This window comes from Giraffa tippelskirchi, chromosome 1 (genome assembly GCF_054371585.1).
Source record: "Giraffa tippelskirchi isolate mGirTip1 chromosome 1, T2T-mGirTip1v1.2.pri, whole genome shotgun sequence".
NCBI lineage: Eukaryota > Metazoa > Chordata > Mammalia > Artiodactyla > Giraffidae > Giraffa > Giraffa tippelskirchi.
In genome coordinates, this window is record NC_137275.1 from 56,209,418 (window position 1) to 56,233,087 (window position 23,670).

General features: G+C 37.6%; 1 protein-coding gene and 1 long non-coding RNA gene across 2 annotated transcripts in view; one reads left to right on the top strand and one right to left on the bottom strand.

The window, feature by feature from the left end:
• The window catches only part of ARAP2 (ArfGAP with RhoGAP domain, ankyrin repeat and PH domain 2), a 795,317-nt gene that overhangs the window by 202,372 nt on the left and 569,275 nt on the right, over nucleotides 1-23,670 (top strand). The window lies entirely within an intron of this gene.
• On the bottom strand, nucleotides 14,710-23,363 carry LOC145521049 (uncharacterized). Its single transcript, XR_014065059.1, has 4 exons — nucleotides 23,149-23,363; nucleotides 22,539-22,613; nucleotides 21,832-22,069; nucleotides 14,710-15,086 (listed from the first exon to the last, which is right to left on the bottom strand). It is a non-coding gene; the product is annotated as an uncharacterized LOC145521049 (long non-coding RNA).

Sequence of the window (23,670 nt, forward strand, 5' to 3'; positions counted from 1 at the left end):
GTATTTAATAGATACAGTTAGTAGTTAACCTGGCATGAGGGTGGTCTAGAGAGTGAGAGAACGTTGCATGTGTGCTAAGTCATGTCCGACTCTTTGCAATCCCATGGACTGTAGCCTGCCAGGCTCCTCTGGCCGTGGGATTTTTCAGGCAAGAATACTGGAGTGGGTTGCCATTCCCTCCTCCAGGGGATCTTCCCGACTGAGGGACTGAACCTTCATCTCCTATGTCTCATGCATTGGCAGACCAGTTCTTTACCACTGAGCCACTGGGGCTCCCAAAAGAGAGAAGCTTCTCTGAAGCTCATTCAGATTTACTTTTGTTAAAACTCTGTGTTGGTCAGATTTGGTAAATGGGCCTCTAGTCTGATAAATCAAACAGTCTGATGATTTCTGGAATTACTAGCACATTTTAATGAAACACAGATGTGCCTATTTCTTTTTTTAATGGAAAAACCAGGAGAAAATGAGACATAAAAATACAGATGAATTAAGTAAGCATTTGCCAAGCTGCATCCTGTGGAATTCTAATTAACATGATGTTTATGGGGATTGCAAGTCAAAAGGAGCTTTGGGGAATGCCGGAGAACTACGACACACATGTACAAACAATGTGTGACACAACATGGGGTAGTGAAGTGTTCTGAAGAAAGACAAAGCACAGCTGGGGGGTGCCATATGCAACGGTGGCCCTGAAGTGATAGTTCTGATGGAAAGGCCGGGGCTTCCTTGAGGTGAGCTTCAAAACAAAGACCTAAGAGTACATCAGAAAAGTAGAAATAGCAAAGGCACTGAGGCTGAAATGAGCTTGGTTTATTAGAGGAACAGGAATAAGGCTAGTAGGAGTAGAGCTGAGTGAGTGCAGGGACAGGTTGTAATACCAAGTCAGGGCTTGGGCAGGGTCAGATACACAGGGCACTGTATGCGGGGTAAAGATTTAAGCTTTATTCCAAGACCCTGTGAAGCTAGATTGGATCAGGGGATGATCCAATACTTAGTTAGGTTATAGAAAGATCACCTGACTGCTTTATGTATTATATTTGAGACTCAAAACAATAGGGTATTGAAGCACTGAAGCCAATCATCTTGGGTGATGCCTGTGAAATCTCCAAGCTCAGAGCCTATTGTGCTCAGGTTACTGCACCCTTGTGTTGGCAAATATTAGGGGTTTTTACCACAGATAGAATAAAAATGTACATATATTAATGATGAGTGATATGTTACTCATTTCTTATCCAGGAAAGGATTAAAAAATAAGCAAAGTCAAAGGAATGGATCTGTAAACACAGAGAGAAATATGAAGCATTTTGATATAGAAAAATCTTAGTATTGCTAAGACTCATACCATTCAGGTAGCCTGTTTCCTTTTTATTCTTATTAGTTTTATTGAAATATAATTGATATGCAACACTATAAGTTTAAGGTGTACAGCATAATTATATGGCTTGTAAAGATTGAGACATGGTTATCACAATAAGTTTAGTTAATATTCAGGATCTCACAGAGAAACCAAAAAAAGAAAATAATTTTTTCTTTGTAATGAGAACTCTTAGGATTTACTCTTAACAGCTTCCAGTTATTATACCCTATAGCACTGTTGACACTAGCCATCATGTTGTGCTTTACATTCCTGGTACATATTTATCTTGTTAATGGAAGTTTTGTGCCTTTTGACTGCCTTCATTCAGTTCCCACTCCACTCCTTTGGTAACCACAAAATTGATCTCTTTTATCTTTGAGTTCATGTTTTTGTTTTTGTTGTTTTAGATCTCACATATAACAAATTACACAGTATTTGTCTTTTTCTGACTTATTTCATTTAGTATAGTACCCCCCAGGGTTTATCCATGTTGTCATAAATGAAAGCATTTCTTTCTTTTTTAAGGCTGAGTAATATTCCTTCTTTTGTATATATGCCACATTTTCTTTTCCTATTCAACCATCAATGGATCCCTAGGTTGTTTCCATGTCTTACCTATTGTGCATAATCCTGCTATGTTTATGGGAGTGCAGAAATCCCTTTGACATGCAGTTTTGTTTCCTTTGGATATATTTCCAACAGTGAATTGATGGATCATGTAGTAGTTATATTTTATTTATTGAGGTTAACAGTTTCTAAGATCAGTTTTTGAATTGTCTGTCTACTTTAAGCTTCTCGACTCAGTCAAATCTAAGGAGGCAGAGAGATCAATATTGGATCAGAGTGTCTCAATTTCATTACTATTGACATTTTGGCCAAACTACTTGCCATTCTTTGCTGTAATGTGCTGCCTTGTACATTTATAGAATGTTTAAGAGCATCCCTGGCCTCTACCTACTAATTTCAAGTTGAACACTTTCTCCTTGCCATTCCTCAACCCAATCAAGACAATAAAAAATGTCTTTAGACACTACCAATATCTCCTTGGAGACAAAAGTTGCTTGCAGGGAGAACCACTATGTTAAATGATAGGAGTAGTTTATACAGAGTCTCTTCTAACAACTTAAAAATGTATGCAAATGTGAGCAAGAACATGTATAAGGCAAACCTGTACTGGAGAGCATTCAAGAACTATAGCAATGAGGAAAACCCAAGCCTTCATATCAAGGACATACAACACTTCACTGAATCTTGATAAAAAATTTTTAAATTGTTTTTTATCCTAAATCAAGTGAGTATTATGGCTCACAGATGACACACTCAAGCTCAGAGATGGCATATCTGACATCACCCAGCTAATAACTAGAGGAGTGGAGACCAGATTTCAAAGCTTATTTTCCTTCCAATATATTATGCTATGTCCTGTTAAGAAAACCAAGGCAATTTCATGTGTAGGATGGTTCTTACATGGCATGATTTGGATTGTAGTTTGAAAAATTAGATAACCATTAGCAATCACATCTAAAATGAATTTCTTTTTGCCAAATGATTCTATTGTTATGAACAATAATTGTTATAGTAATAGTTTTTTTAACAACAAGTGGCATATATCAAGGACTCACCATGTGTAAGGCACTGGAATATATGTTCCATGAATAGAGTCTGATTAAATCTTCATAGTAACCTGATGAGCTAGATTTAATTATTATCCACATTTTATAAAAGTAATAATTAGGGAGAAACATCATTTGTTTGTTTCCTAAATACATGGCCCATTACTAGGTGCTTCACATGGATGTAATCCTTGTAATAGTTTTATCAGGCAGAAAGTATTCTTCTTTCCATTTTGCAGGTGATGAAATTGTCACTTAGAAAAATAAAGCAACTACTTAAAGTACAGCTTGGAAGTTACGTAGCTGGCATTCACACCTCTATGTATCTGACATCGAATCTAGTATCTGACATCATAACCATTTGTTATGCTTTCCTGATATTAGTGGTACATTTAAAAATTAGGACAATTGTGAGTGAACATAAGTGCCTTTCCTCATAACAAAAAGATAGCAATAAACACTTTCCAAGTTATTTTTTCTTCTTTACTGGTAGAAACTTTCTTAGAAATGTATGCTATCTTTGCATGATCTCTCCATTTTCCTCAGCACTCTTCCTCTCCCTCCCACCAGGGGCTTCAGAGAAAATAGTGGAGAAAGTGAGAGAGCACAGAATGAAAGGAAATGTCAACCAGTTAGAGCTAGACTTTAAGGTCCTGTCAGCAAGTACAAAAGGTGAAAAGCAATGTTTCTTTGGGAAGTCAGAAATGCTTATGTTTCTTGTCACACTCTGTCTTCATCCCCTCTTCCAGGCTTCACCTCAAAGTGTCCCCATCAGAAGCATCAGAGAGTAGCCGCCAAAGAACACATTCTCCCTTTCAATATGGGGTGCTGGAACAGACCTTAATGTATTAAACAGCATTGCTACCTGATTCTTTCTGTTTCACTGACACATTTCAACAATAATAAAAAAAATACATGCATTTGACTTGCCATGTATTGTTCTGGGTCCCTTCTTTCATTCCGCACAGAGACAACAGAGTTATAGGTAACACAACAGGAAATATAAAAATGGTTTTATCTTTTGCATTCTAGACATGTTCTATTGAAATTAGCAACTTAAAATTTTCATATGTATAGCTTACAGGGGTTGCAAAGAGTCGGACAGGACTGAGCGACTTCACTTTCACTTTCTGGTATAAAAGATGGATAAATTAGCCAGTGATAATCTATCATTAATAAATACTAGAAGGGGATGACAGAGGATGAGATGGTTGGATGGCATCACTGACTCAATGGACATGAGTTTGAGTAAATCCCAGAAGTTGGTGATGGACAGGGAGGCCTGGTGTGCTGCAGTCCATGGGGTCGCAGAGTCAGACACGACTGAGTGACTGAACCGAACTGAGACTGCATTTATTAAATCAGTCATTGTAAATTGAAATGATCACAAAAGGGAGACCTGTAACTGAAATGGGTAAAGTGATATGAGAGATGGTAAGGAATGGTGGGGAGTGTGGTCTAAATCTGAGCATATGTACTTTCTCTGAGTCTGGTGCCCATGACTCAACTCCAGCAGACTTTTGCTATGTATGCAAGAATGTGGGCTCAGTGTTGCCAGATGCTATGATTTATAAGAGGAGCCGGAAATCCATATTTTCAAGTAAAATCTTCCTGACTTTAAAATGTTGGCAAATTTCTTCTTTCTTTTCTTAAATACTATTCAGGCTGCTCATATGTTACTTCACTTATAATGGATGGATATTGATTTCAGAATGTGGAAAGCTTTGTGGTAATTTATATTCCATTCTATGGCCCAGATGGCGCTAGTGGTAAAGAACCTACCTGCCAATGCAGGAGACATAAGAGACACGAGTTCAATCCCTGGGTCAGAAAGATCCCCTGTAGGAGGGCATGGCAACCCACTCCAATATTCTTGTCTGAAAAATCCCACAGATAGAGGAGCCTGGCAAGCCATGATCCATAGAGTCACAAAGAGTTGGACACAACTGAAGCAACTTAGCATGCAGGCACACGCACACACACACCCTATTCTATTCAGGGGTGCTTTTATGGAAATTTTATGGAAGTTTGCTGCACCTCAGCCTTTGACCTCACATTTGAGTGGGCACCAATCTTGGAACCTGTTGCAAATTCATAACCATAAAAATTCCAACTCAGTCGTACTGAGGTAGGACCCGGGTATTCTGCTGTGGATGACACGCTGAACATACTTTAAACAGTATCTTAGAAAGTGAGAGGAAGGAACCCATTAGATCATGGGTTGGCAATCTATGGTCCATCTGCCAAGTCCAGCCTGCTGCCTGTTTTTGTAAATAAAGATTTATTGGGATGCAGCCACATCCATTCATTCACGAATTGTCTATGGCTGTATCATGCTACAAGGCAGAATTAAGTAGTTGGAATGGAGACTCTATAGCTCTCAAAGCCTAAAAATATTTCCACCTGGTCCTTTACACAAAAGCTTGCTGACTTCTGCCTTAGACATCATAGGTCCTATGTCTCAAAAACCTCAATAAAAGCTTGACTCCTCAATATTACTTGGGAGTGATAAAAACAAAAAAAGCCATGCTACTGATGGTATTGATTTATAATTCAGTTAAGTCCAAATTATTTCTTCTAAGCAAAGACTATCCTGTTGCTATGACAACAGTTATACAAAGCTATGTAGAGGAGAAGAAAAGAAAAAGGCAACAAAATTATATTAAATGTGAGACCAGAGAAAAAGACAGTGAACGCCTTGTGATTTGGCTTTGACTTAAAGGGTTATAAACATAAGCAAGTGCATGTTTTCCCCCATAGGTGAGACAGTCACATGGAACTCTTGAGGATCCCTGCCTCTCCAACAGGTCTCCCTATTCCAATCTCTGCAAACACCATCTGTGTGTACGGAGGAAATGAATTCACAAATAAATGAGTCATATGCCAGAGCTTTTCACTTGTCAGTAGTGTAGATAATGGGTTTATGGAGGATTAAAAAATAGATCAATGTTGAATTTCTGTTGCCTTATCCTAAATATATACCAATCTTATTAGTCCCACAGAATCTGAGTAGCTTTTCTATTTCTCACTGCATTAACAGTCCTGTAGTCCAGCTACTGTGTTGTTCTCATCTTTGTAAATGGCACAATCATTCACCCTTTTCCAAAGGCCAAAACTCCCAGAGTCAAACTGAATTTCACCCTTTCTGTCTCAGATCACATCCATATAGCAGTCATGCTAACACTCTGGTCCAAGCCATAATCATCTCTTGTCTGGCCTTCTGTGGTATCCAGCTGACATGCTAGCCCTCACACAAATAGTTTCTACCTACAAACAAAGTTCTATATTAAATACATGGATCAGGTTGAGCCATTCCAAAGGCCAAAACCCATCTCTCAATATCATCCTATCAAACTCAGTTAAAAATCCAAAATCCTTCCTGTGGCTTTTTGTTGCTGTTGTTCAATCACAAGTTGTGTCTGACTCTGCAACCACAGGGACTGCAGCACACCAGTCTCCTTTATCCTCCGAGCTATTTCCCAGGGTTTGTTAAAATTTATGCCCATTGAGTTGGTGATGCTATCTAAACATATCATTCTCTGTGGACCTCTTCTCCTTTTGTCATCAATCTTTCCCAGACAGGATCTTTTCCAATGAGTTGGCTCTTCACAGCAGGTGGCCAAGGTATTGGAGCTTCAGTATCAGTACTTCCAATAAGTATTCAGGATTGATTTCATTTAAGACTGATTGGTTTGATCTTGTTTTCCAAGGGACTCTCAAGAGTCTTCTCCAATACCATAGTTCAAAAGCATCAATTCTTCAGTGCTCAGCCTTCTTTATGGTCTAACTCTCACATCCATACATGATTACTGGAAAAACCATAGCTTTAACTAGACAGACCTTTGTCAGCAAAGGGATGTCTTTGCTTTTTAATATGCTGTCTAGGTTTTACATAGCTTTTCTTCCAAGGAGCAGGCGTCTTTTAATTTCATGACTGCAGTCACCATCCACAGTGATTTTGGAGCCCAATAAGAGAAAACCTGTCACAGCTTCTACTTTTTCACCTTCTATTTGCCATGAAGTGATGGGCCTGGATGTCATGATTTTCATTTTTTTAACGTTGAGTTTAAGCCAGTATTGTCACTCCTCTTTCAACCTCATTAAGAGGTCTTTAGTTCCTTTTCACTTTCTGCCATTAGAGTGGTATCCTCTGCATATCTGAAGTTGTTGATATTCCTAACAGCAATCGTGATTCCAGCTTGTGATTCTTCCAGCCCAACATTTAGCATGATGTACTCTGCATATAAGTTAAATAAGCAGTGTGACAGTATACAGTCTTGACGTACTCCTTTCCCAATTTGGAACCAGTCTGTTGTTCCATGTCCAGTTCTAACTGTTGTTTCTTGATCCACATACAGTTTTCTCAGAAACAGGTAAGGTGATCTGGTATTCTCATCTCATTAAGAATTTTACAGTTTGTTGTGATCCACACAGTCAAAGGCTTTAGCATATTCAATGAAGCAAAAGTAGATATTTTCCTGGAATTCCCTTGCTTTCTCTATGATCCAAAGAAAGTTGGCAATTTGATCTCTGGTTCCTCTGCCTTTTCTAAGCCCAGCTTGTACATCTGGAAGTTCTGAGTTCACATACTGCAGAAGCCTATCATGAAGGATTTTGAGCGTAACCTTGCTAACATAGGAAATGAATGCAATTGTATGGTAGTTTTAACATTCTTTGATGTTGCCCTTCTATGGGATTGAAATGAAAACTGACATTTTCCAGTCCTGTGACCACTGCTGAGTTTTCCAAATTTTCTGACATATTGAGTGCAATACTTTAACAGCATCATCTTAGGATTTTAAATAACTCTGCTAGAATTCTGTCATCTCCACTAGCTTTATTCATAGTAATGCTTCCTAAGACCCACTTAACTTCACACCCAGGATGTCTAGCTCTAGGTGAGTGATCACACCATTGTGGCTATCTGGTTCACTAGGACCTGTTTGGTATAGTTCTTCTGTGTATTCTTGTCAGCTCTTCTTAATCTCTTCTCTTTCTGTTAGGTCCTTAGCATTTCTGTCCTTTATTGTGCCCATCTTTGCATGAAATGTTCCCTTGATATCTCCAGTTTTCTTGAGGAGATCTTTGGTCTTTCCCATTCTATTGCTTTCCTCTATTTCTTTGCATTGTTCATTGAATAAGGCCTTGTTATCTCTCTGTGCTATTCTTTGTAGCTCTGCATTCAGTTGGGTATATCTTTCCTTTCCCCCTTGCCTTTCAGTTCTCTTCATTTCTCAGCTATTTATAAAGTCTCCTCAGACAGTCACTTTACTTTCTTGCATTTCTTTTTCATGGGGATGGTTTTAGTCACTGCCCCCTGTACAATGTAAGGCACCTCCATCCACAGTTCTTTAGGAACTCTCTCTAACAGATCTAATCCCTTGAATCTACTTGTCACCTCCACTGTATAATCTTAAGGGATTTGATCTAGGTCATACGTGAATGGTCTAGTGGTTTTTCCCTACCTTCTTCAAGTTAAGCCCGAATTTTGCAATAACAGCTGATGATCTGAGTCACAATCAGCTCCAGGTCTTATTTTAGCTGATTGTATAGAGCTTCTCCCTTTTCAGCTGCAAAGAACATAAGCAATCTGATTTTGGTATTGACCGTTTGGTAATGTCCATGTGTAGAGTTGCCTTTTGTATTTTTGGACGAAGGTGTTTACCATGACCAGTGTGTTCTCTTAAACTCTGGTAGACTTTGCCTTGCTTCATCTTGTACTCCAAGGCCAAACCTGCCTTTTACTCCAGGTATCTCTTGACTTCCTACTTTTGCATTTCAATCCCCTGTGATGAAAAGGACATCTTTTTTTTTGGTATTAGTTCTAAAAGGCATTGTAGGTCTTCATAGAACTGGTCAGCTTCAGCTTATTCAGCATCAGTGGTTGGGCATAGACTTGGATTACTGTGATGTTAAATTGTTTGTCTTAGAAATGAAACTATGGCCTACCAGGCCCCATAATTTTGGTCTCTGAGGATCTCTCCGTCTTCACTGGCTACTGCTCAGCCCTTCTTCAGTCCTCTCCATCCATCCTGGCCATCTTCTTGCTTCAGATGCCCAGACATCCTGAATATTTTCTAGCCTTAGGGCCTTTGGACTTGCTATTTATTTTCACCAGGAAATGTCTTCTCATAGTCCTTTCCCTGCCTGTCTCTCCATTCTTACTCATGTCCTCTCCAGGGAGGGTGGTGGGGAGGATCATCGTTCCATTTACATCCACTTTACCTTCATCTTTTTTATGGCATTTATCATCACATGAAACCTACTTTGTCCACAGCACCTAAATGAGACATGGCAGAGTAGGTGCTATATTTATACTGAATGAAGAATTAATGGAGATAATGTCCAAGATTGAATTTTGACTGACTTTACTGTTTGATTTTTTGGGGTTTTTTTTGTAACATTTTAACACACCTGGGACCCTCAGAACCAGTAATTTCATTTAATGTAGAAAAAGATATTCTCTGTTTGGCACCTGAATTCCACAAGAGGATTAAATAGAATAGATAATTTTCAGCATAAAAGAAGAAAAAAAGAATTCCAGGCAAGATTATACAAGCTAATCCTTAAAAGAAAAAAGTAGAGGCGTGAAGTCTGAGTGGTCTGATCAACAGAGAAGTCAGGTGGAGCTGCAGTTTTTGGGGGCCATGGAAGACAATGACTATTTGGGGCTCTGCACTCCAGCCTCATTTTGCCCCAGCAGCTGCCTGCTCTGCCCCTTGTAACTTTAGTTGATAACTTTAGTGTCGGGGTTTATCCCAATGTGACTGGCCACTTCATAAACAGGTGAGAATCAGGAGGCTGAAATGAGGTGAAGGAAGGTGACTGGATTGCTGTAAAAAGTCTCTTGCTCCTCATTGAAACACACACACACACTTGCACACACAAACACAGAGGCCACAGAATCATCTCAGATGACAGCTCTTATCAGACAAGGGGATTTGGCACAAACATGGTCCGGAATGATCCACAGGGCTTAAGAATCTCATGCAGTGTCCCAAACTCTACTTAGCTCTCATATTCTAAAAGGTGCCATAGTTGTAGATGACTGGGAAAATACTTCTTAAAAGAATCAAATCATCAAAAATGATCCTCAGAAACTGGTTATTTATATATAAATCATATTGAGGTACTATTACATTGAGATATACTATGACAAGTTTCACACATCTTTACACAAGGTGATTTTTTTCAGTTCTTTACCTCAACTTTTAGCTTTATAAAATTCACAATTTCTGAAGAGTATATATATTTATACATATACTTTCAAAGTTCTGTTATATATTACACATACTTTTCATCTCATAGTGACAGATATTCTGTCATATTATGCCTTTCTATAGTACTAAGTAATTATAAAAATGAAATCATGACATAATTTAAAACACAAATGGAATAGTCTTGATAATCTGATAATAAATTTGAAATTATAAGACAGTTGGATAAGAAAATATATTTAAAACTGCAAATAGTTATAATTGTTTGTTTTGTATTTTTTATTATTTATAATAAATTGATTACAAAAAACTCACTAGAAAAAATGTACATATAATAAAAATATAATCCTATCTACTCAGTCATTATTAATATTTTGGGATATATGTTTCTAGATACCTTTCTATTTATATATGACATTCGTCAGGTCTCAGCATAAATAGGATGCATTCATCTACATATGATTTTTTTAGAGAAGTAAAGCTGAACATTATAAACTTACATGCTTTTCTCCTTTAGCTATATATGTATTTTTTAATTAATTTTTTCATTGAATGATGATTGCTTTACAGAATTTTGTTGTTTTCTGTCAAACCTCAACATGAATCAATCATAGGTATACATATATCCCCTCCCTTTTGAACTTCCTTCCCATCGACCTCCCCATCACACCCCTCTAGGTACAGAGCCCCTATTTGAGTTTCCTGAGCCATACGGCAAATTCCCATTGGCTATCTATTTTACATATAGTAATGTAAGTTTCCATATTACTCTTTCCATACATCTCACCCTCTCCTCCCCTCTCCATGTCCATAAGTTTATTTTCTATGTCTATTTCTCTATTGCTGCCCTGTAAGTAATTTCCTCAGAACCATTTTTGTAGATTCCTCATTGAAGTACTATTTACAATAGCTAGAACATGGAAACAACCTATATGCCCATCGATAGATGAATGGATAAAGAAGTTGTGGTACATACACACAATGGAATATTAATCAGCCATAAAAAGGAACACATTTAAGTCAGTCCTGATGAGGTGGATGAACCTAGAACCTATTATATACAGAGTGAAGTGAGTCACTTAGCTATATGTTTTGACCATTATTAAAAGTCAAAAATATGCTACTTAATTTTAGGTATTTACAAAGCTCTTACAGAAATTTCTTTTTCACATGTGTAATGGTTGCATAAGATCATATGAAATGCTTAGCATTATTAAACTTATACAAGTACAAGACTTACAATAAGACTTATAACAAGTAAACTTATTCTATTTCAGTATTTAATACTTCCAATGTTTTTAAATAATTAATGGAACAGACAAAAGCAGTTGAAAATAAATTAGAAATTTAAAGGTAGAAATCCCTCGAGTCCAAATTCTTAAAAGCAGCGTAACCTCAGTTAAAAAAATGATTTCTAAAATGCCTATGGCACATCATTCTCAACTTGTTAGAAACAAACAACTCAAAATGTATAGACTTACATGTTTAATTTTGACCAGTCTATGATTCTTAACACAGTGTTATTGAAGTGACAAGTATTGGGTGACTGGTCAGATTACACAGGACCACAGTCTAAGGAAGAAAAGTGGCGCTCCTGCTCTGCCCTCGAGTACCATTTACCTAGGACCAGCCTTGAGATTGCATTGCTGATTTATAGATGTATTTAGTGGCTCCTTGTGTCTGCCCTCAGTTACTTTAAACAGATGGGAAAGGAGAGTTGTACAGGAGATTCCTAAATTGCTCTTACCCACATTATTCAGAGCCTAAGAGACTCTGCCAGTCTCAGGTCCCAGACAGCCACCAGAGAATGAGTTTTAACTGCAGACATTGAGCTATAAATAATACCTCTTGGGTCTCAGCACATAGCAACCATCTTCTCTAAACCCAAAAGTACAATGCATGTTCCAGCCATGAGATAGGAGACTTGAAATCTGTGGTTAATGTCCAAATATAGACATTTAATTTTTGGACTTAACTTCAGCCTGAGCATTTGATCATAGTGTGGGATTTGTATTTAAATTTTGGGTTTCTCTGTGCTGCTGGAATTTTATAGTTGGAAAATCTTCATGCAATTTGATATTCATTAATTCAATTCTTCATTTAATTTTGTATTCATTAATTTTTTTATTTTATCTCCTTGCATATGGAAAATATAGTTTTGACATGATCTGGGCTGTAAGCAAATTTGAGTAATGCTCTGTTCTGATCCATTTCATTCTGGTATCCCCTCATAGTGCCTGGTGGCAAAATCTGTATAGCCCACCAGCAGTCCTAGAAGAATATCATGGAATAGTGGTTGGGGTTGAGGGGGTGACTTCAAAAAGGTAGGAATCTCCCCAAGGAGCTAAGCATACTCCTGCAAAAGCAGAACCTGAAATGCTAGCCCCACTGTTCTTAGAAAATTAAAAGTAAAGAATGCTAAGTGAGTGAAAGTCACTCAGTCATGTCCGACTCTTTGCAACCCCATGGACTGTAGAGTCCATGGAATTCTTCAGGTCAGAATACTGGACTAGGTAGACTTTTCCCTCTTTAGGGGATCTTCCCAACCCAGGAGTCGAACTGGGGTCTCCTGCATTGCAGGTGGATTGTTTACCAACTGAGCTATCAGGGAAGCCCTAGAGAATGCTAGTGTCCCACAGAATACTAGTGGGAAACTTTGATGAGGAGTGACTTTTACTAAGTATTTCTGTCTCTTTGACTACTTTATTCTTTCCCATGAAAGTGGAGCTCATTACCAGGTCATTAGGCTATTGCCACTAATCCATGTACTCAAATGTGTGGAATGTCTTTCAAAATTCCTTATAGGGAGTTTCATTTCTGATGTTTTATCTCGGCTTTAATCAGTAGGACAAAACAATTTCTGTAAGTGAGACTGTTCTGCAGACTTAATTTTCTCTCTGATGCCCTGTTTCAAGATCTAGCCTGAGTGAACAAGCAGGAACAATTCCATTTAGGTGCTTGCTCCTAACTGATTCTTCTGAGTCTTTATGATATTTGGGTTTTTTTTCCTGCATCTTTCATCCCATTTCTCAATTGGTTTAGAACTTAGGTAGAGAAAGGAGGTGTTATTTATTAGATTTTTCTTCTCACAGAGGAGGCAGAAAAGCCTAGAAGCACAGTAGACTGTGCAACATGCCTGTGCAACATGCCCGAGGACATGTGAACCTCTTTCAATGTTCTTAATAAGTATGATATCCTACATCTCAATTATTATAAAAGAGCATAATTAGTTAGCCATATAATAATTTATTTAATTCCATTTTACAAAACAATTACCTAAAAATGTGAATTGTTATTACATGGATTTTTACTATTTAGCTCTATAAATCTTCATCTTGAAATATATAAGGAACTCTTTTAAATAAAACTCCAAGTAGTTACTCCAACCAGAGTCTAAATGAAATTTTAATGCTCAGTTTTATTAACTATATTTAGAAAATAAACGTGTTAGAAAAATAACACGTGTTTGTGTAGATTCAGTCTCATCCATAGGGAATTGAGGTGTTAGTAGATATTATTTGCTACAGATTCAGATAACAGCTGCAAAAAGCTTAATTATCTAGGCACAGTTTTCATTCTTTTTCAGTTTGCTATTTGGGGTTCTGATTTATATTTGTGCAAGTGACTGCAAAAGAAACATATTTATATTAAGACGCTAATGTTCTCAAGTACCTTCTCCTTTTGGCCTAATTTATTTTAGTGGCCCTGAATACCAGGGAATGGGTCATTGTTGAGGGACAAGCCAGATAACCAAGGAGCATATGGCTCATAAAAAAATCATAGGGTGCTTTTGCTACACTCTTTTGCAACCTACTTATCACTTATAAAAACTAGTCCCCATTTCTTTTTCCCTCTAGTCACACACCATTACCAAGAGATAACTTCTTTTCCTCTTTAGCAGCACACACAAATTCCATCTCTAATTCAAGATCAATAATTACAGAAAAGATCCTATTACAGTCTTGATCATCTTGACAATGCTGTTCTGAAGAGAAGAATGATCTCTGATCATCAACAGAATTATTGGACCACAGAAAAACACTACAGAAATAATCTCTGAAGATCATTACCATAAAAACCAACATGCATAATTCCTCCTCCAAATTTATGGTTTCTTTGCAAAACAATCTACTTCACTTTTTGGTAATTACATTGTATGTGTTTATGCTGTCAAAAATCAGAATGATGAGTTATTAGATGTTCTTGTTCCATGGATCTTTTTTTCTTTGACCTCAAAATACTGATTCTTAGTTTCTGCCTGTGTTATTTTTACTATGAATCTATCAAACATTCTGACTGTGTTAGCTAAAAATTGTAATGAAAGCATATTAGAATTGGCCTTTTTATCCTGCTGAATCTGCAGTAATGAGCTATTCCAGAGAACAGGCAGAGTGAGGTGGATGTGCAGGGCAGCTCCTATCCTTTCATACAGCAGTGCTTCCCACTCCTCCTGCACATGTTCATACCAACAGATGCCTTCATTAATGCCTATGGTGATTGGGACCAAACAGTTAGTCACATGTTTAATAGAGGCTTTCAGATGCTTCATCTGGTTTTATTCTTCTAGGAGATTGAATCAGCATTTCTAATATTTAATTCTCAAGTAAGAAGGTGAAAAAGGAGACCAAGAAAAGAGAAAGAGAATGGTGAAAAGAGAAAGAGAATGGTAAAAAGAGATTGAATGCATTGGGATAAAAAGGAGGATACAGACTTATATTAAGTAATACTTGCAAAATGAATATCAAGCAATATTGATAGAGTCAGATGTCAGAATTCCCAAAAGGATGCACTGATATTATGGCTACTGATGAAATGCTGTTTCTGCTTCATTTGTTCATTCTGTCATCACTTGACATGCTTTATTGAATTTGTAGTCAGCACTGGGCATTGAACATGGCTCTGAGAATAGAAGAGGAAATAAGACCTTATGAATCTTATATATAACTTAATTAATCATTTATAATTACTACTACTAGAAAATTATTATCTTGAATAGCATCTCCAGTTACACCAAGAAAGGCCTCTATAAAACCTAGGATTATATAACAGTATTATGAAAATGAACCACGTACACACATTCAGAACTGACTCCAAAAAAGCTATCTATCTCACATTAGACACTAAGAGGGCTCTGAACTCCTGATCTAAAATTATCTAAAATGACATTATAGACCATTATCCTCTTTAGAGAAAGACAAAACGTTTATTAATGTTTTCCAAAAAATTGTTTTAATGATTACAGCTCTTCCTTGAATAACAAGATGAAGTAACTTTTTAATTATAGCAACTAGCACCTAAGCATTTATTTTTTAAGTCTGATACTGTTTGATAAACATCAGGACAATCCACTGTAATACAACGTGAGACCCTAAAGGCTTGCAGATCAAGTAGAACTAAAGCAACAAAAATAAAATTGTTTCTCTATATGAAAAAATAGAAATTTTTATTTGTTTTTTGAGGGGTTTTGATACTGTTATTGTCTCCTGAGAGAAAAGTGCAGCTAGAAGAGGAGGAATAGCATCAAGACAATTAGATGCTTGCATATAGGTCAGTAAGCTCCAGTGGCAGTAGGGCTAAAGTGACAAGAATTGAATGCTTTCTATACTATTTAAACTGTGGGACTCCAAAGTAGTCTGTAAAATCTACTAAAATGTTTTCTGTGCATTTTTATTTCTTTTTGTCATTTTGTTTTTGGAAAACAATGAAGAAGAAATAATTTTCCATCAAAAGTACTCAGTGAAGACCAGGGAAAGCACAAGCAGAAGTAGGAGTAAGCAGAGACCACCTTGAGAAGCTAAGTTCACTACACATTCACAGAAGTCTGAGACAGGACTTTCAGTTTCCTCCAGGCTTGAATCAGGGCTGAAGGCAATCTCATGTAGACAGACCCTAGATTTCACCTATGATAGTTTCACAGAAAAAATCAAGATGAGATATATCTCGAATTCAAGTGAGTTTCACATGGAACCCCAAAATGACCACAGTGAAATGTGTTCACTACTTTGAAATTTAAAAATTAGTTTTAAATGTCATGCCACCTCCATCAATTTTTCTCACAGATGAAAACCTGAGGCCCAGAAATATAAGAGATTTGTCAAAGGTCACGTGAGATGAAGTTGTTTATGAACACAGATGATCCCACTCTCAATACTAAACGTTGTCTATTGTGCTATTGTTTAGCATATTTTAAAACAATTATTCTGGATATGATTACAGGAAAAACTCATTTACATCTTAAGCATGAAAGAAATAATTAACATTTTCCTAAATTCAAAAACAGAATTTTAATATAAGTTTCTAGTGTGAAAACTAAGTGATTTGCATATATTCCTTTGACTTAAATACCTAATTGCCAGGGTATTTGCATTTTTCTATCTAATTTTGCCAGCACACTCAATTCATTTACATATTCCTGTTAGTCTAGTTGCTGAGAATGGGTGGCCTTTTCTACCCATAATCAAAATTAACTTCAGCTTCAACACAACTCAAGAAAGGAAATTTCATAGACCATGAAGAGGAAATATTTTCAGACTCAAATCTTGTCAACCCTTTAAACAATGAGTAGTTATTATGATATTCTTCTCAGGGTGCCTGAGGCTATCTAAACAGGGTTAATATTGGAAATATCCTAATAACACATTCATATGTCAAGTTAGAGGTGGATAAAGAGGATTTATCTATGAAAGTACAAATATTTTAACCCAGGTATGAGACACTAATGGGTTATACATTCTCTCTCAATTCCCATAATTCATATGCCCTGTGGCTGACTTTGGTGTTAAATCTCTGAATTTATAAATTAAAAAGAACAGAAATCTGATTTATTGATGAGGCTTTCAACCTATGTAATTAACACCCCACAAGTGCTCACAATGAGATCTTTGGGCTCGAATTGTGTCATTTATCTAAAAGAAAATGAATATGAATTATACATGATTTTGCTGTTAATTCATTGTCCTCATAATCCATGTGTGTTTGCAGTTACTTTTACCTTCATTCTGAATATTATCAACAAGATGACCCTTCAATTTGACTAAACTTTAGACAATCTGTTTCCTGGCTTGAGGCTTCCCCCTCCTTTTTCCTAGAATAGTTACTGAAGTAAACTTTTCATTGCGTATTTTTTCTCTGCCCCTTTAAGACATAATTCTTCACCCAGCCTCTTTTGCCAGTTTTACAACCCAGGAATGACTTTCTCATAGCCCTGGGAGCCGTTTTTTCAAATGGAATCATCAAAGGAGATACAGTCCTATCTCCTAGTCTCTGTGGGAGGGTGGGAGCTTACATCAGGCCAAATAGCAAACATGCATGGCCTGATTAGATTGACCTCCTACTCCCACAACATTCTCCAGTACTAATCTACTAGCTCACCCCATGCTTAAAAACCACTCCTGCTTTTTTTTTTTTCAGTGAATTTCATTCTCCCTCCAGTACTGCAGTAATCTTGAGTGAAGTCTTTCTTGTATCTTTAACTCTCTCTGGTATACATTTTCTTTGATAATCATCACATTAACATTATTATTGCTAACATATTTGGATCGCTACCACGCACCAAATACTTTGCTAAATCCATTACTATTGAAGTCTTATTTAATTTTCACAGCAACCTAGAATTATTCTTGGTCCTATTTTATAAATGAGAGAATGAATACACAGAAGACCGCTGGGTTGGGAAGATCCCCTGGAGAAGGGCATGGCAACCCATTCCAGTATTCTTGCCTGGAGAATCCCATGGGCAGAGGAGCCTGATAGGCTATAGTCCATAGGGTTACAAAGAGTTGAACATGACTGAAGCAACATAGCACACATGCAGGCTGTCTCTGTAGGGCTTCCCAGGTGGCACTAGTGGTAAAGAACCTGCCTGCCAATGCAGGATATGTAAGAAATGTGGGTTCAATCCCTGGGTTGGGAAGATCCCCTGGAGGAGGGCATTGCAACCCATCCCAGCATTCTTGTCTAGAGAATCCCAAGGACAGAGGAGCCTGGTGGGCTACAGTCCATGGGGTTGCACAGAATTGGATATGACTGAAGCAACTTAGCACGTGTGTGTGCACACATGCACACACACACACACCCTCTCTGTAAAGGAGCATGTAGAAGTTTTCATAGAGAAAGGGAAAATAAAAGAAGTGGGGAAGGAAAAAGAAAGAGATGGAAAGAGACAGAGAGAAACAGAGGCAGAGAGACAGAGTCAGAGATGAGGCTTTTTGGCATTATTGGAAGATTGGCATAGAAATTTACCCAGGACACATGAACTGTGTAAGTAGCACTGCTTTAGTGTTTGCCAGATGTTTTGGATTGAATGTTTGCATCCTCTGAAAATTTGTATGTTGAAGCCCTAATTCCCAGTGTGGTGGTATCTGGAACCTTGGGAAATAATTAGGATTTGATGAGTTCCTAAAGAAGGAGAGCCCTATGGTGAAATCAATGCCCTTATAAAAAGAGGAAGAAACACGAGATCACTCTCTATGCATGCATCCATCAAGGAAGGTCATTTGAGTATGTAACCAGGAAAAGGCCCTCACCAAGAACCTGACTATGCTGGCACCCTGATCTTGGAGTTCCAGCCTCCAGGATTATGAAAACTGTTTTGTTTTGTTTTGTTTTGTTTATCTTAGCCACTCAGTTTGATGTACTCTGTTACAGCAGCCCAAACTAAGACATCACTTGAAGCCACTTTCCCTGCCTTTCATATGACTAATTATTAATGCTTAATTTGGCCCCCAAAGTTATTGATGTTTTTGCATAATACCAGGATTAGAGAGCTGTCTTCATTTTGATTGTTTCTCAGTGTCTTTACAAAGCAATCTTCATCATTTTGCTCTATGTATTAAGGTCCAGATTGATTGGAAATTTTTAGCAATTGATTTGCTATCTATGTATTAGTCTTCATATTATATACCTATGAAGGAAAATGCTGAAACTTGCACTTTCCTAAATAGGGTGCTGTTTCTATATTGAGCTATTTTAAAATTTCAATTTAAAAGACTATTAAAATATTATACTCTGGGAATGAAAATAAGTGATATTCTCTTACACTTTTTCAATATTTTATATATTAAACATATTTGTTTTTCTTTAGGATCTAAGCATTTCTTCACAATATTTTCAGCACTGATGAGTCCTTATTTCTAAACTCACCCAGGTTGTAGTAGTAGGAGAATGCAGGTGGATGAAAAACTGTGTCCATATTCTGTACTAATCGACAGTTTTAGAATTATAAGGCTCAGTCAATATGGATGAGAGATGAAGAGGGGGGATTGCCCCCTTCTCCTCTTGCACAAACCCCTACACATTGTAAATTGAATGTGACCTTATGGCCACATAGCCTATAGGTATGAATTTGTCTGATATTTATTTTTCTGATTTAGATTTAAACAGCAAACTGAATGGAAGAAAGGCCATCAGAGAATGAGCTCATTATTCTGATTCTGACCCCTTTTCCTTTCTCCTCTCACTGCAATGATAATTTAGATATTTAATCAGAACACCTGACTGACTAGGGAAGAAGAAAAGATTGACAGTGTCTTTTCTTGTTTTTAATTCAATAGCTCTTTTTACCTATAGCTTGCAGAGTAAAGTGGTAGTTCCCATGTTTATTTCTAACAGGGAAACTCAAAATAGATGCTTCCACCAAGACTTATTTAAGCAAATAGTAAATTAAAGAAAATTGCTTAAGGTGGCAGTAGGGATCAGAATGATATAGAGAATTTAGCCATAGGTTTCAGACACCAAGGAGAAAATTTCTCAGACAGAAGTATCCCCATGAATTGCTTAGTGAGTTGCCAAAGATGTATGTGGTAATTGGCTGTCAAAAGCAAACCTTTGTGTTTCGCCTTCCATGGTATAACCTTGTCACTGTGGGGTGGCTACCCAGGCAGGGACAGTATATTCTGGTCATACTTCCATCCAGATATGGCCATGTTCTAATCAATGGAAGGTGGGGAGTGACATGGAGTCACTTCTTCCTGGTAAAGAAGTAAGCATGCCTTCTCTACTCTTTTTCTTCTACTGGCTGTAAGCAGATGATGACCCCATGGCTAGGAGATGAACCACAGAATGGAAGGAATTTGTGAAAGTGAGTGAAAGTCTCTCAGTCATGGAAAAGAGCTTAGATCTTTGATTTTCCATGTGGAGTGTTACATGAGGAAGAAATAAAATCCCATCTTTAAGAACCTGAAATTTAGGGGGAGTATCTGTTATAGCTACCAGGTCTGTCCTAACTGATGCACTTTGAATGGTAGTACTGCCAAGACAATCACACCAAAGCATTCCACGTTTACTACTAAAAATTATGAAAGAAAGCATATCTATTCCTTTTCACTGCCTACCTTAATCTGTGCTGCTTTAAGGGTAGGAAATATTAATGTAATTGGTTAAGTGGCAAGATAAAATTTAGACTCTATTTTATAAATGCATAAAATAATTGTGCTAAAATTTCCTGTGCTCATATCTCCTTTTTCTTATCTTTTCTTCTGTGTACTAGAACCTATGCTGAACTGGAGCCAAGGTCTCTTTAGATTCTGATCACACTCTGTTTTAGACTAAAACAGAGTGTTTGCTGTATTGGTTGCTTTGTGTTTCTTCTATACCATGTGGCTGATCAAAGAATGATAAGATTCTATGATTTAACACTTGGATGAGGCATCCAAATTGAACTGAGATTTCAGATCAAGCTTTACTAGAGTTCTACTGTAGGAAATATTACAGGAGACTCAGCTAATAACAAAGGAGGGGTGGATTTGCTTCTCAGTCTTTATGTATTAGGGCTTCCCTGGTGGCTCAGATGGTAAAGAAACTGCCAGCAATGCAGGAGACCTGTGTTCGATCGCTGGGTAGGGAAGATCCCCTGGAGAAAGAAATGGCAACACACTCCAGTATTCTTGCCTGGAGAATTCCATAGACAGAGGAGCCTGATAGCCTATAGGCTATGGGATTACAAAGAGTCAAACATGACTGAGTGACTAAACACTTTATGTATTAATATCTTAGATGCATTTCTCTCCTGGGAATTTTGTGATTTGCAGAGGAGATAGGCCACACAGGATTCAATTAGACTCTCCCTTAGTCTCTGGATATGAGTGGCTAATGAAAAAAAAAAATAACTACAATACACCCCCCACTTTAACCCCTTGTATTAGGCTTCTTGCGTAAGCATTTTGATTGCCTCTTTTTCTCTATTCAAAACATTGAATGCTATATAAATAAAATCTTATTAGTCCAGTGCACAAACATGGATCTTGTACACAAACCTGGGTGACTCAAAGGTCTGTTATAGCCCAAATCCCTGGTTTTACCATTTCTCACAGTTATGCCCATAATTCATGACAATATTACCTGTAATGTCATTCTATGTTCTTTTCCTTAAGATATCTGTGTGTGTTTGTGCATGTGTGTGTCTGACCAATATCTGTTTTTTCTTGGACTTGCAAGCACACAGACATCCAAATTCAGATACTTGTTAGTATCCTAATTTTGGCTGGTTTTAGTCTACCGTCTTTCATATTCACATCTACCTTTCTCTAAGACCAAGTTGGCATAGCCTCCTGACCATAGCTTAATGAAATTACATTATTTTCATGATAGAAAATACTTTTACTATTAGAAAAGTACTTTTACTATTATACCTCTTATCACAACATACCTGTTCCACTATTCTCTTCATAGCAGGGCTTGTCTATAACAATGCATGATGTTCTTCCAAACTTAAATATGCTCTTCAACTTTAGTTTCCATCTCCATTTTATAACCAATGCCCAGGATCTGGAGGAACCTCCAGAAGCAATGAATCTTAAGGCAGGAATTTGAGTGAGATGTGTAGTCTGGCTCTGCTCCAGCATACAAAGACAGTGTGTCTAAGCCAGAGACAGGGAGCCCTGGATCTGGGGATATTTGAGATGATGGAGTTTGTCAGTAATGTTACCTACTGACTCTGGCTACCACTTTGCTTTCAAATCCATTTCATGGCTCACAATTACAGGCTACATGCAACTCATTGAGAGCCCGATTTTCCATTTTGTACCATAGTGACCTGTCTCAGTTTTTAGGACAAGAATGTCAGCATCACCAGCCAGTGTCTGGCATATGGAAAGGGGATGATTGGGAGGTGTGACTCTTGAGAAACATCTTTTGGCCTCAGATACTCATATATGCATATTAGGCCTTCCATCTAGATGCCTCAGGAAAATTCTGGGGTGAAGATTGTGAAAAGCGGGTGGTGTTGGTTTTATAAAAATCCCTCCTATGTCAGGGAGTACTCCTGTCCTATATTTTTGTGTTAGCCCAAACCACTGTATATTGGATCTCCAAGGTCTAAAAACTACTGGACTTAATACAGTTCCATTTTCCCACCTGCTCTGCACATGCAGAGTGAATCATCTTTTTACAGCTTCTTTTAATCCTGAGGATCCCTTGAGGCTCCGAGCCCTGTAACAGTGAAGAAAAAAAACAGACAATGCTAGTTGTATTATTTCCCTATTGTGGCCGTAACAAATTACCTCAAATTTCATGGCTCAAAAACAACACAGATTTGTTACCATGCATTGCTGGAGGTCAGAAATCAAACCAGGTCTCACTGGGCAAAAATTAAGGTGCTGGCAAAACTGCATTTCTTTCTGGAAATTCTAGGGGAGAATTCATTTCCTTCCTTCTCTTGAACAGGCTGTCAGCCTTCCTTAGCTCTTGGATCCCCTCCCCATCTTCAAAGCCAGCAATGCTGCATTTGTCTCTGACTGTCTCTTTATAGTCACAGCTCTCTCTGACCCTCAGACCTCTCCTTTTGCCGATTTTAAGGATCCTTGTGATTATACTGGATTCACCTAGATAATTCAGGGTAATCTTATTTTAAAGTCAGCTGATTAGCAACCTTAATCCCCCCTTTTCATGTCACCTAACATAATTATAGTTTCTGGGAATTAGGATGTGGCCATATTTGGGAAGTTAGGGAAATTATTCTGCCTACACTGGTCAAAGCAGCCAGCCCCACAGCCTGCCTCTGGCTCTCCCTGTTACAGGCTGTTACATCAGCAGGCAATTTTCACTACTTGACTCTTGCAGTAACATTAGGTGACAAGCATCTATATAAGGCCTGTCGCTTTTCTAGTTTCTACTTGCACTGTTCATTTGATCAACATCTCAGTTTCCATATGTTTGTCATAGACTATGTTTAGGCCCCCTAAAATTCTGTTGCCTGGGAGACACCCACAGGATTGGAAACATGTCAACAAACCTTGAGAGATGTTATACTTTACTTGGAAATATGAAACCTATGGTTGGTGTCAGATAAAATAGGTTGGAGAAAAACAACACAAGTACCTAAGGAGGCTGCCCTTCGGAGGAAGTAAGATGTTTTTATACACATGTGGTCATTAAGAGATTTATCTCAGTAACTAAATAGCACAACCCCAAACAGATACTTTGTAAGCTGTCATTTTTATTCTTTTTAACTAAGCAGAGTTATGATAGTTTGAAAGAAGGTATAGAA